The 12273-nt window shown below is 40.4% G+C and overlaps 1 protein-coding gene across 1 annotated transcript in view; it reads right to left on the reverse strand.

Annotated features, from left to right (window-relative positions):
- Nucleotides 1–12273, reverse strand: part of DPY19L2 (dpy-19 like 2) — a 122788-nt gene that overhangs the window by 46117 nt on the left and 64398 nt on the right. The gene's annotated exons all lie outside the window — the stretch shown is intronic.

Here is a 12273-nt window from a genome sequence, read left to right on the forward strand (position 1 = left end):
AAACAAAGAGAAATGAAAACTAGAAAGAGGTCAGAAAAAATATGTAGAGAAGATGATAATATAAAGAGTGAATTAAAATCAACATTTGCTGGGCAGAAACCACAATGCAGTTAATCAGATTTTATAGTCATATCATTTATTAAGTAAAAAAGAAAACAATTTAATTTAACCCCTTTCACCACACATTGCAAATCAGGAACAAACTTTTCCACAAACATTTTCATTACATTTTTTGGTGCTTCTTGATATTTTTAAGACATCTTCAAGTCATTAAATACCGAGCTATTCTTCATACGGAAACCCTGTGGCATAGTGGTTAAGAGCTACAGCTGCTGCCCAAAAGTTCAGCAGTTTGAATCCACCAGCCACTCCTTGGAAACCCTGTGGGGCACTATGAGTTGGGATCAACTGGCAATGGGTTTGATTTTTTTTTTTTTAATTCTTCATAAGAATTACAACTACTATACATATGACTTTGATTCATTTAGTTGATTCCCATCACCTTAAAAATAAACACCACCGGCGGAGCCAAGATGGCGGACTAGGCAGACGCTACCTCGGATCCCTCTTACAACAAAGACACGGAAAAACAAGTGAATCGATCACATACATAACAATCTATGAACCCTGAACAACAAACACAGATTTAGAGACGGAGAATGAACTAACACGGGGAAGCAGCGATTGTTTCCAGAGCCTGGAGCCAGCGTACCAGTCAGGTACGGCACAAGCACAGAGAGCGGCTCCACCCCCCTGAACTTACCCCGGGAGGGGGACCAGCCGGTTCCACGGGCGGCGTGGGACGCAGCCGGTAGGAGAAGTCCCCGGGAGGCAGTGACTGGTCTTGGAGCAGAAAGAGCAGCGTCCGAGCCGGGGAACCATCCCGCAGGAATTTGGACTGGACGCAGGTACGGCATAAACACGGAGAGTTGCTCCACCCCCCTGAACTAACCCCGGGAAGGGGACCAGCCGGGTCGCGTGGGCGGCGTGGGACGCAGCCGGTAGGAGAAGTCCCTGGGAGGCAGCGACTGGTATTGGAGCGGGGAGAACAGCGTCCCAGCTGGAACACTCGGTCACGGCACAAGCACGGGGACCTGCTCCACCCATCTGAACTAACCCCGGGAGGAGGCCCAACTAGTTCTCGGGGGCGGCACGACCACGTGGCTGGAGGGACGAGAAGTCCCCGGGAGGCAGCGACTGATTTTGGAGTCGAGAGTGCACCGTCCCAGTAGGGGAGCCTTGACGCTGGGCATGGGGCTGGAAGCGGAGGATCTGACCGTGACTCCAGCGGGCCAGACCCCCCCCCCGGGCAATCTCCACACAGCCAGCACACATAGGCGACGCGCCCCGCGGGAGTCTCAGATACAATAGTCATTCCAAGCAAGACAAGCAACTCTGGCTATATTCTGAGGTGCTACTCTCCTATCTCTCTGTTCCCTCCCCCACCCTCCCCAGGCGGCTTCATTAACATCTGAATAGCCTGAGCCAGAGGGAGAACTCTGATAGGGATCTGACTGCAGTTTTTTTTTAGCGGATTTTCTGGAAAAACTAGTTTCCCAGTGATGGCTCGGAGACAACAATCCATATCAAACCACTTAAAGAAGCAGACCGTGACAGCTTCTCCAACCCCCCAAACAAAAGAATCAAAATCTTTCCCAAATGAAGATACAATCTTGGAATTATCAGATACAGAATATAAAAAACTAATTTACAGAATGCTTAATGATATCACAAATGAAATTAGGATAACTGCAGAAAAAGCCAAGGAACACACTGATAAAACTGTTGAAGAACTCAAAAAGATTATTCAAGAACATACTGGAAAAATTAATAAGTTGCAAGAATCCATAGAGAGACAGCATGTAGAAATCCAAAAGATTAACAATAAAATAACAGAATTAGACAACGCACTAGGAACTCAGAGGAGCAGACTCGAGCAATTAGAATGCAGACTGGGACATCTGGAGGACCAGGGAATTAACACCAACATAGCTGAAAAAAAAATCAGATAAAAGAATTAAAAAAAATGAAGAAACCCTAAGAATTATGTGGGACTCTATCAAGAAGGATAACCTGCGGGTGATTGGAGTCCCAGAACAGGGAGGGGGGACAGAAAACACAGAGAAAATAGTTGAAGAACTCCTGACAGAAAACTTCCCTGACATTCTGAAAGACGAAAGGATATCTATCCAAGATGCTCATCGAACCCCATTTAAGATTGAGCCAAAAAGAAAAACACCAAGACATATTATCATTAAACTCACCAAAACCAAAGATAAACAGAAAATTTTAAAAGCAGCCAGGGAGAAAAGAAAGGTTTCCTTCAAGGGAGAATCAGTAAGAATATGTTCTGACTACTCAGCAGAAACCATGCAGGCAAGAAGGGAATGGGACCACATATACAGAACACTGAAGGAGAAAAACTGCCAGCCAAGGATCATATATCCAGCAAAACTCTCTCTGAAATATGAAGGCTAAATTAAGATATTTACAGACAAACACAAGTTTAGAGAATTTGCAAAATCCAAACCAAAGCTACAAGAAATACTAAAGGATATTGTTTGGTCAGAGAACCAATAATATCAGATATCAGCACAACACAAGGTCACAAAACAGAACGTCCTGATATCAACTCAAATAGGGAAATCACAAAAACAAATTAAGATTAATTAAAAAAAAAAAATACACATAACAGGGAATCATGGAAGTCAATAGGTAAAAGATCACAATAATCAAAAACAGGGACTAAATACAGGAGGCATTGAACTGCCATATGGAGAGTGATACAAGGCGATATAGAACAATACAAGTTAGGTTTTTACTTAGAAAAATAGGGGTAAATAATAAGGTAACCACAAAAAGGTATAACAACTCTAAAACTCAAGATAAAAACCAAGAAAAACGTAACGACTCAACTAACATAAAGTCAAGCACTATGAAAATGAGGATCTCACAATTTACTAAGAAAAACGCCTCAGCACAAAAAAGCATGTGGAAAAATGAAATTGTCAACAACACACATAAAAAGGCATCAAAATGACAGCACTAAAAACTTATTTATCTATAATTACCCTGAATGTAAATGGACTAAATGCACCAATAAAGAGACAGAGAGTCACAGACTGGATAAAGAAACACGATCCATCTATATGCTGCCTACAAGAGACACACCTTAGACTTAGAGACACAAACAAACTAAAACTCAAAGGATGGAAAAAAGTATATCAAGCAAACAATAAGCAAAAAAGAAGAGGAGTAGCAATATTAATTTCTGACAAAATAGACTTTAGACTTAAATCCACCACAAAGGATAAAGAAGGACACTACATAATGATAAAAGGGACAATTGATCAGGAAGACATAACGATATTAAATATTAATGCACCCAATGACAGGGCTGCAAGATACATAAATCAAATTTTAACAGAATTGAAAAGCGAGATAGATACCTCCACAATTATAGTAGGAGACTTCAACACACCACTTTCGGAGAAGGACAGGACATCCAGTAAGAAGCTCAACAGAGACACGGAAGATCTAATTACAACAATCAACCAACTTGACCTCATTGACTTATACAGAACTCTCCACCCAACAGCTGCAAAGTATACTTTTTTTTCTAGTGCACATGGAACATTCTCTAGAATAGACCACATATTAGGTCATAAAACAAACCTTTGCAGAGTCCAAAACATCGAAATATTACAAAGCATCTTCTCAGATCACAAGGCAATAAAACTAGAGATCAATAACAGAAAAACTAGGGAAAAGAAATCAAATACTTGGAAAATGAACAACACCCTTCTGAAAAAAGACTGGGTTATAGAAGACATTAAGGAGGGAATAAGGAAATTCATAGAATGCAACGAGAATGAAAATACTTCCTATCAAAACCTCTGGGACACAGCAAAAGCAGTGCTCAGAGGCCAATTTATATCAATAAATGCACACATACAAAAAGAAGAAAGAGCCAAAATCAGAGAACTGTCCCTACAACTTGAACAAATAGAAAGTGAGCAACAAAAGAATCCATCAGGCACCAGAAGAAAACAAATAATAAAAATTAGAGCTGAACTAAATGAATTAGAGAACAGAAAAACAATTCAAAGAATTAACAAAGCCAAAAGCTGCTTCTTTGAAAAAATTAACAAAATTGATAAACCATTGGCTAGACTGACTAAAGAAATACAGGAAAGGAAACAAATAACCCGAATAAGAAATGAGAAGGACCACATCACAACAGAACCAAATGAAATTAAAAGAATCATTTCAGATTATTATGAAAAATTGTACTCTAACAAATTTGAAAACCTAGAAGAAATGGATGAATTCCTGGAAAAAGACTACCTACCTGAACTAACACATTCAGAAGTAGAACAACTAAATAGACCCATAACAAAAAAAGAGACTGAAACGGTAATCAAAAAACTCCCAACAAAAAAAAGCCCTGGCCCGGACGGCTTCACTGCAGAGTTCTACCAAACTTTCAGAGAAGAGTTAACACCACTACTACTAAAGGTATTCCAAAGCATAGAAAAAGACGGAATACTACCCAACTCATTCTATGAAGCCACCATCTCCCTGATACCAAAACCAGGTAAAGACATTACAAAAAAAGAAAATTATAGACCTATATCCCTCATGAACATTGATGCAAAAATCCTCAACAAAATTCTAGCCAATAGAATCCAACAACACATCAAAAAAATAATTCACCCTGATCAAGTGGGATTTATACCAGGTATGCAAGGCTGGTTTAATATCAGAAAAACCATTAATGTAATCCATCACATAAATAAAACAAAAGACAAAAACCACATGATCTTATCAATTGATGCAGAAAAGGCATTTGACAAAGTCCAACACCCATTTATGATAAAAACTCTTACCAAAATAGGAATTGAAGGAAAATTCCTCAACATAATAAAGGGCATCTATGCAAAGCCAATAGCCAATATCACTCTAAATGGAGAGAACCTGAAAGCATTTCCCTTGAGAACGGGAACCAGACAAGGATGCCCTTTATCACCGCTCTTATTCAACATCGTGTTGGAAGTCTTAGCCAGGGCAATTAGGCTAGACAAAGAAATAAAAGGTATCCGGATTGGCAAGGAAGAAGTAAAGTTATCACTCTTTGCAGATGACATGATTATATACACAGAAAACCCTAAGGAATCCTCCAGAAAACTACTGAAACTAATAGAAGAGTTTGGCAGAGTCTCAGGTTATAAAATAAACATACAAAAATCACTTGGATTCCTCTACATCAACAAAAAGAACACCGAAGAGGAAATAACCAAATCAATACCATTCACAGTAGCCCCCAAGAAGATAAGATACTTAGGAATAAATCTTACCAAGGATGTAAAAGACCTATACAAAGAAAACTACAAAGTTCTACTACAAGAAATTCAAAAGGACATACTTAACTGGAAAAACATACCCTGCTCATGGATAGGAAGACTTAACATAGTAAAAATGTCTATTCTACCAAAAGCCATCTATACATTTAACGCACTTCCAATCCAAATTCCAATGTCATATTTTAAGGGGATAGAGAAACAAATCACCAATTTCATATGGAAGGGAAAGAACCCCCGGATAAGCAAAGCACTACTGAAAAATAAGAAGAAAGTGGGAGGCCTCAACTTACCTGACTTCAGAACCTATTATACAGCCACAGTAGTCAAAACAGCCTGGTATTGGTACAACAACAGACACATAGACCAATGGAACAGAAATGAGAACCCAGACATAGATCCATCTACGTATGAGCAGCTGATATTTGACAAAGGACCAGTGTCAATTAACTGGGGAAAAGATAGCCTTTTTAACAAATGGTGCTGGCATAACTGGATATCCCTTTGCAAAAAAATGAAACAGGACCCATACCTCACACCATGTACAAAAACTAACTCCAAGTGGATCAAAGACCTAAACATAAAGACTAAAACGATAAAGATCATGGAAGAAAAAATTGGGACAACCCTAGGAGCCCTAATACAAGGTATAAACAGAATACAAAACATTACCAAAAATGATGAAGAGAAACCCGATAACTGGGAGCTCCTAAAAATCAAACACCTATGCTCATCTAAAGACTTCTCCAAAAGAGTAAAAAGACCACCTACAGACTGGGAAAGAATTTTCAGCTATGACATCTCCGACCAGCGCCTGATCTCTAAAATCTACATGATTCTGTCAAAACTCAACCACAAAAAGACAAACAACCCAATCAAGAAGTGGGCAAAGGATATGAACACACATTTCACTAAAGAAGATGTTCAGGCAGCCAACAGATACATGAGAAAATGCTCTCGATCATTAGCCATTAGAGAAATGCAAATTAAAACTACGATGAGATTCCATCTCACACCAGCAAGGCTGGCATTAATCCAAAAAACACAAAATAATAAATGTTGGAGAGGCTGCGGAGAGATTGGAACTCTCATACACTGCTGGTGGGAATGTAAAATGGTACAACCACTTTGGAAATCTATCTGGCGTTATCTTAAACAGTTAGAAAGAGAACTACCATACAACCCAGAAATCCCACTCCTAGGAATATACCCTAGAGATACAAGAGCCTTCATACAAACAGATACATGCACACCCATGTTTATTGCAGCTCTGTTTACAATAGCAAAAAGTTGGAAGCAACCAAGGTGTCCATCAACGGATGAATGGGTAAATAAATTGTGGTATATTCACACAATGGAATACTACGCATCGATAAAGAACAGTGACGAATCTCTGAAACATTTCATAACATGGAGGAACCTGGAAGGCATTATGCTGAGCGAAATGAGTCAGAGGCAAAAGGACAAATATTGTATAAGACCACTATTATAAGATCTTGAGAAATAGTAAACCTGAGAAGAACACATACTTTTGTGGTTACGAGGGGGAGAGGGAGGGAGGGTGGGAGAGGGTTTTTTATTGATTAATCAGTAGATAAGAACTGCTTTAGGTGAAGGGAAAGACAACACTCAATACATGGAAGGTCAGCTCAATTGGACTGGACCAAAAGCAAGGAAGTTTCCGGGATAAAATGAATGCTTCAAAGGTCAGCGGAGCAAGGGCGGGGGTGTGGGGAACATGGTTTGCGGGGACTTCTAAGTCAATTGGCAAAATAATTCTATTATGAAATCATTCTGCATCCCACTTTGAAATGTGGCGTCTGGGGTCTTAAATGCCAACAAGCGGCCATCTAAGATGCAGCAATTGGTCTCAACCCACCTGGAGCAAAGGAAAATGAAGAACACCAAGGCCACACGACAACTAAGAGCCCAAGAGACAGAAAGGGCCACAGGAACCAGAGACCTACATCATCCTGAGACCAGAAGAACTAGTTGGTGCCCGGCCACAATCGATGACTGCCCTGACAGGGAGCACAGCAGAGGACCCCTGAGGGAGCAGGAGATCAGTGGGATGCAGACCCCAAATTCTCATAAAAAGACCAAACTTAATGGTCTGACTGAGACTGGAGGAACCCCGGCGGCCATGCTCCCCAGACCTTCAGTTGACACAGGACAGGAACCATCCCCGAAGACAACTCATCAGAAATGAAAGGGACTGGTCGGCGGGTGGGAGAGAGACGCTGATGAAGAGTGAGCTAATTATATCAGGTGGACACTTGAGATCGTGTTGGCAACTCTTGTCTGGAGGGGGGATGTGAGGATAGAGAGAGAGGGAAGCCGGCAAAAGTGTCAAGAAAGGCGAGACTGAAAGGGCTGACTCAAGAGGGGGAGAGCAAGTGGGAGTAGGGAGTGAGATGTATGTAAACTTATATGTGACAGACTGGATTTGTAAACGTTCACTTGAAGCTTAATAAAAGTTATTAAAAAAATAAAAAATAAACACCACCAATTAAAGCTAAACTTGTAGCATCAATGCTCTTTACTGATTATTTACTTACTACTGTTGGTGAGACAATTATTTTTCCATGGCATTCTCAGAAGGCCAGAAAAAGGAAAAATTTTGGTGTGTCAAACCTTAATTCAGGTTATTTTATAGAGACAACTTATAACAAGTTTGATGATTATTAGGGAGTTTCATTTATTCATGGTTCCCCTTGCCTACTAACAATTTAGAATCGACTTTATTTTTTCTAATGTAAAGTAATCCTGGTGACTAAGAATAACTTAACCAAACCACTATAATTTCAACTCTTTCATATAGCTGTCACATAGAGAAGGTATCGTAGAGTATCAAGGGGGTGTGTGTGTATTTATTTAAGATTTGTAAAGAGCTGATCGATAATGTGGAGCCAGACATAGACCAAGCTAATAGGCAAATAAATAACTCAGAAGACCTAAATAAAGTTTATCATAAAATGCATACCCTATTTAAAAAAAAAGTTAACAATAAAAGGGGAAGGAAGAAAAGAAATATGTCAGACATAAGAGAACAACAGCAACAAATAAATCTAATAAACCATATGCTAAGCTAGCAACAAATGGAAAAAAATGTTTCCACTTTGAAATTTATTAAACATGACCATATATGCAAGTGGATAATGACTGTAGTTGGCCTTTAAAGAGTTGTTGTTGTTAGGTGCCATCAAGTCCAACTCATAGTGGCCCTATGTACAACAGAACAAAACACTGCACGGTCCTGTGCCATTCTCACAATCATTGTTACGCTTGAGCGCATTGTTGCAGCCATGGTGTCAATCCATCTTGCTGAGGGTCTTCTTTTCGCTGGCCTTCTACTTTTATATCTTGAGTGCCTTACAACCTGAGGGGCTCATCTTCTGGCACTATATCAGACAATGTTCTGCTGCTATTCATAAGGTTTTCATTGGCTAATTTTTTTCAAAAGTAGACTGCCAGGTTCTTTTTCCTAGTCTGTTTTAGTCTGAAATCTCAGCTGAAACCTGTCCTCCTTGGGTGGCCCTGATGGTATCCGAATACTGGTGGCATAGCTTCCAGCATCACAGCAACACACAAACCCCCACAGTACAACAAACTGACAAATACATGGGGGTTTTAAAGAGTAAGTACTATAAATTTCTTGCTAAAGTTGAAGTAATTTCACCATAAGGGGCCCTAAAGGTGGATAGCACTACACAAAGTACATTTATTATACATTATTGTGTGATACACTCATGTATCCTTAGATCCAAACACAAAGTGCTAAAAATCAAAAGTAAGTTCATGCATTGTTTTCTATTCCCTAAATTGATTAGTTAAGTAGGGACTTAGAGTGCAATGGGCTAATCTCATATATGGGCTTTCTGGCTTTGGGTTTATAGTTCTGCCAAAATGACTGGCTGAGCTACAATCTTACAAGAGATTGGTTTGTATACTATGCAAATAGGGTGTGTAAAACCACACAATAGGATTAAGTAACCTTGCGGGAACTGACGGATTACTATGCAAATTAAGTGATTGTGGCCTACCTAGGGGATTGGTCAGTTTGTGGTTCTAGTAGAAGGACCATGCCTTGAAATTAACAAGGAGTAGGCTTACATAAGGGCCAGTCCCACAGATGCTGAGGGGGACCTCACTAACATCAGAAGAGCCTGGAACAGAGTGTGGACCCAGGTTCCTGTACTTAGAACCAGAAGAGAGAGATGTAACACTGAGGAAATTGAGAAGCAGCAGCAAGCACAGCAGAGCCCAAAGGCAAAGCGATGGTAGCAGCAGTACGAGTGGCGAGAACCATGGGACTGGCAGATGGCTGCAGTGGGCTTGCCAGCCCACCGAGTGAGAAAGAGCTGAGTACCTTCCAGCAGGAGGCTTGCTGGTGGAATGGGATGCCTCCGGACACTTGTTGGTGGAGCTAAAAGAGCTGTAACACTTGTCTGAGCAGGGCAGAGGCCTGGAAAAGGCAGGCATGTCCAAGAGAAGATCCAGCAGTGGGCATGGCCAAGTGAAGGGCCTAATGGCGGGCATGACCAAGGAGAAGCTGAGAGCTGTCTTGGTTTGAAGCCAACCTGAGTATACAACTGTATCCTGTCTCCTAAATTGTATCCTGTTACTTCCAAGTTGATCCTGATCCCCAATGGTAGCCTGTTACTGCCCTAAAAAAACATATAATTTTAAGTATGGTCTATGAGTTCTGTGTGGCCACTGCAACAAATTATAGAACCTAGTAGAGAACTAGAGAGTGCCGTGCTGGGGTGGTGGGGGGCCTGGTGTCAGAAATGGTAAAGAATTTGAAGAGTGGAGATATGTCTGACCTCCATCTCACAGGAACCAGCTATGAGCTGATCCTGATTCTCTTACTCCCTACTGAATTCAGATATCTTCTGACACTAGATTTCAGGACTTATGCCTTGAAAAGGGCCAATACTTAAGATGTTAGCATTAAAACAGAAACATTACAAAAGAAAAATAAGCAATTTACATATATTTTCTAGAAGATGAAAAATTAGAAAACTTTTCACATTATCATTTATATAACATAATTTTTTAAAAATATCAAGCCATATTTTAAGTCCATAATTATAAATGCTTAAAACTATACTGAGATTTCTAGAGTTCTTTATTCCAAAGCTAAATAGCATTAATATGTGCAATCAATAAATAACTTATCATTTAAACAAACGATTATTTGTATTTTAACTGAAGCATAAGCAAATGGCTACTTATCAAATTGTTTTCCTAGAAAACTAGGTGTACTGATTATCCAGTGCTGTTGTAACAGAAATACCACATATGTGTCGCTTTAATGAAGAGAAATTTATTTTCTCACAGTTTAGGAGGCTACAAGTCCAAATTTAGGGCAACTGCTCTGCCTGTCCATTCCAGGGAAGGTCCTCGTCTCTTTTCAGCTTCTATTCCTAGGTTCCTTGGCAATTACGTGGCATGAATCTTCTCCTCTGTTTAGTGCTTGCTTGCTTCTTTCTTAATCTCCTCTTTTATATCTCAGAAGAGATTGACTTAAGATATACCCTATACTAACATTGCCTCAATAACATACCAAAGAAAAGCCATGGCCAAGTGGGATTATAATTACAGGAATAGGGGTTAGGATTTACTGCACGTATTTTTGAGGAACACAATTCAAGTCATAACATTCTACCATTTGGCCCCCCAAAATTCATGTCTTCCCACCTGCAAAGCATTCTCTCCATCACATCAACCCAAAAGTCTTAAATCACTTCCCACTCCAAATTCTCATTTTCTGAATCATCTAAATCAAATATCCGTGACACTTTAGGTATATTCTATCCTGGGGCAAAACTCTTCTTCATCAGTGACACTGTGAAATCTAGAATACAAGTTTTCTGCTTCCAAAGTACAATGGTAGAACAGGCACAAAGTAGACATTTCCACTACAAATGGGAAAAATTGAAAGGAAATAAGGAGCAACAGGCACACACCCTCCATACTCTGGATGTTGGCCATGCTCTCTGGATCTGGGTGGAGGCCCCTCGGCCCTGGGCTTCATCCCCACCTTGCAGGCCCACTGGGATGGCAACTCTGCTCCCTCAGGTTTGGGTGGGCCTATTCTCCTAGTCCATTTGAGTGGGGACCCCACTCTCTTGGCCCTAGCAAGCTCTGTTCTCCTGTCCCTTGGGCATGGCAGTCCTGACCAGTCAGCTTTGGACAGTTGCCCCATCCTCTTGGCTTAGCTGAATAGCAGCCCCACACTCCAGAACCAAGTTGGTGGAGACCTGACTTTGTGAAACCTAGGAGGCCATGGCTCCATCTTTTGAAATGCAAGAGGCTGTGGCTCCACTCTTTGAAACCCAGGAGGCTGTGGTCCCACCTTTGAAATCAAGGCAGTCCTGCTTCCTGTGCTCTTTCTGACAGTTCTCCTGATCTCTGAGCTGTTTCAGGGATGGTCCTTTCCTTTTCTAGGAGGTCAACAGATGTTTGGAACCAAGTTCCTCCATTGGCCCATTTCCTGCCTGTAGAATTCCAGGAAGTAGACAGCTTTCCTTTGTTTTTTATGGTCTCTTTCCCTTTCAGTCTAAGCTGACAGAATTTTTCTTTGGTGTTTGAATGGATCCATCAGTCACAGGCTTAATATCTTTAATAAAAGACTGAGTCACTAAGTCCTTGTTGAGAGTTTCAGAGTACATATCCTCAGTTTTTACAACAGAATTTTCCATATCTTTAAGTTCTGGTTTCATTTTGCACAGTTCATTTTTAAGTCCATCTCTTTACTCCCATATTCTACTGTAAGCAGCAAGGAGAAACCATGCTGCCTCTTTAAGGTCTTGCTTAGAAATCTCTTCAGCCAACTATCCAAATTCATCAGTTACAAGTTCTATCTTCTACCAAATATTTTACCATAATTCAGACAAGCTCTTTAACA

The sequence above is a fragment of the Loxodonta africana genome, chromosome 8 (assembly GCF_030014295.1).
Source record: "Loxodonta africana isolate mLoxAfr1 chromosome 8, mLoxAfr1.hap2, whole genome shotgun sequence".
NCBI classification, from domain to species: domain Eukaryota; kingdom Metazoa; phylum Chordata; class Mammalia; order Proboscidea; family Elephantidae; genus Loxodonta; species Loxodonta africana.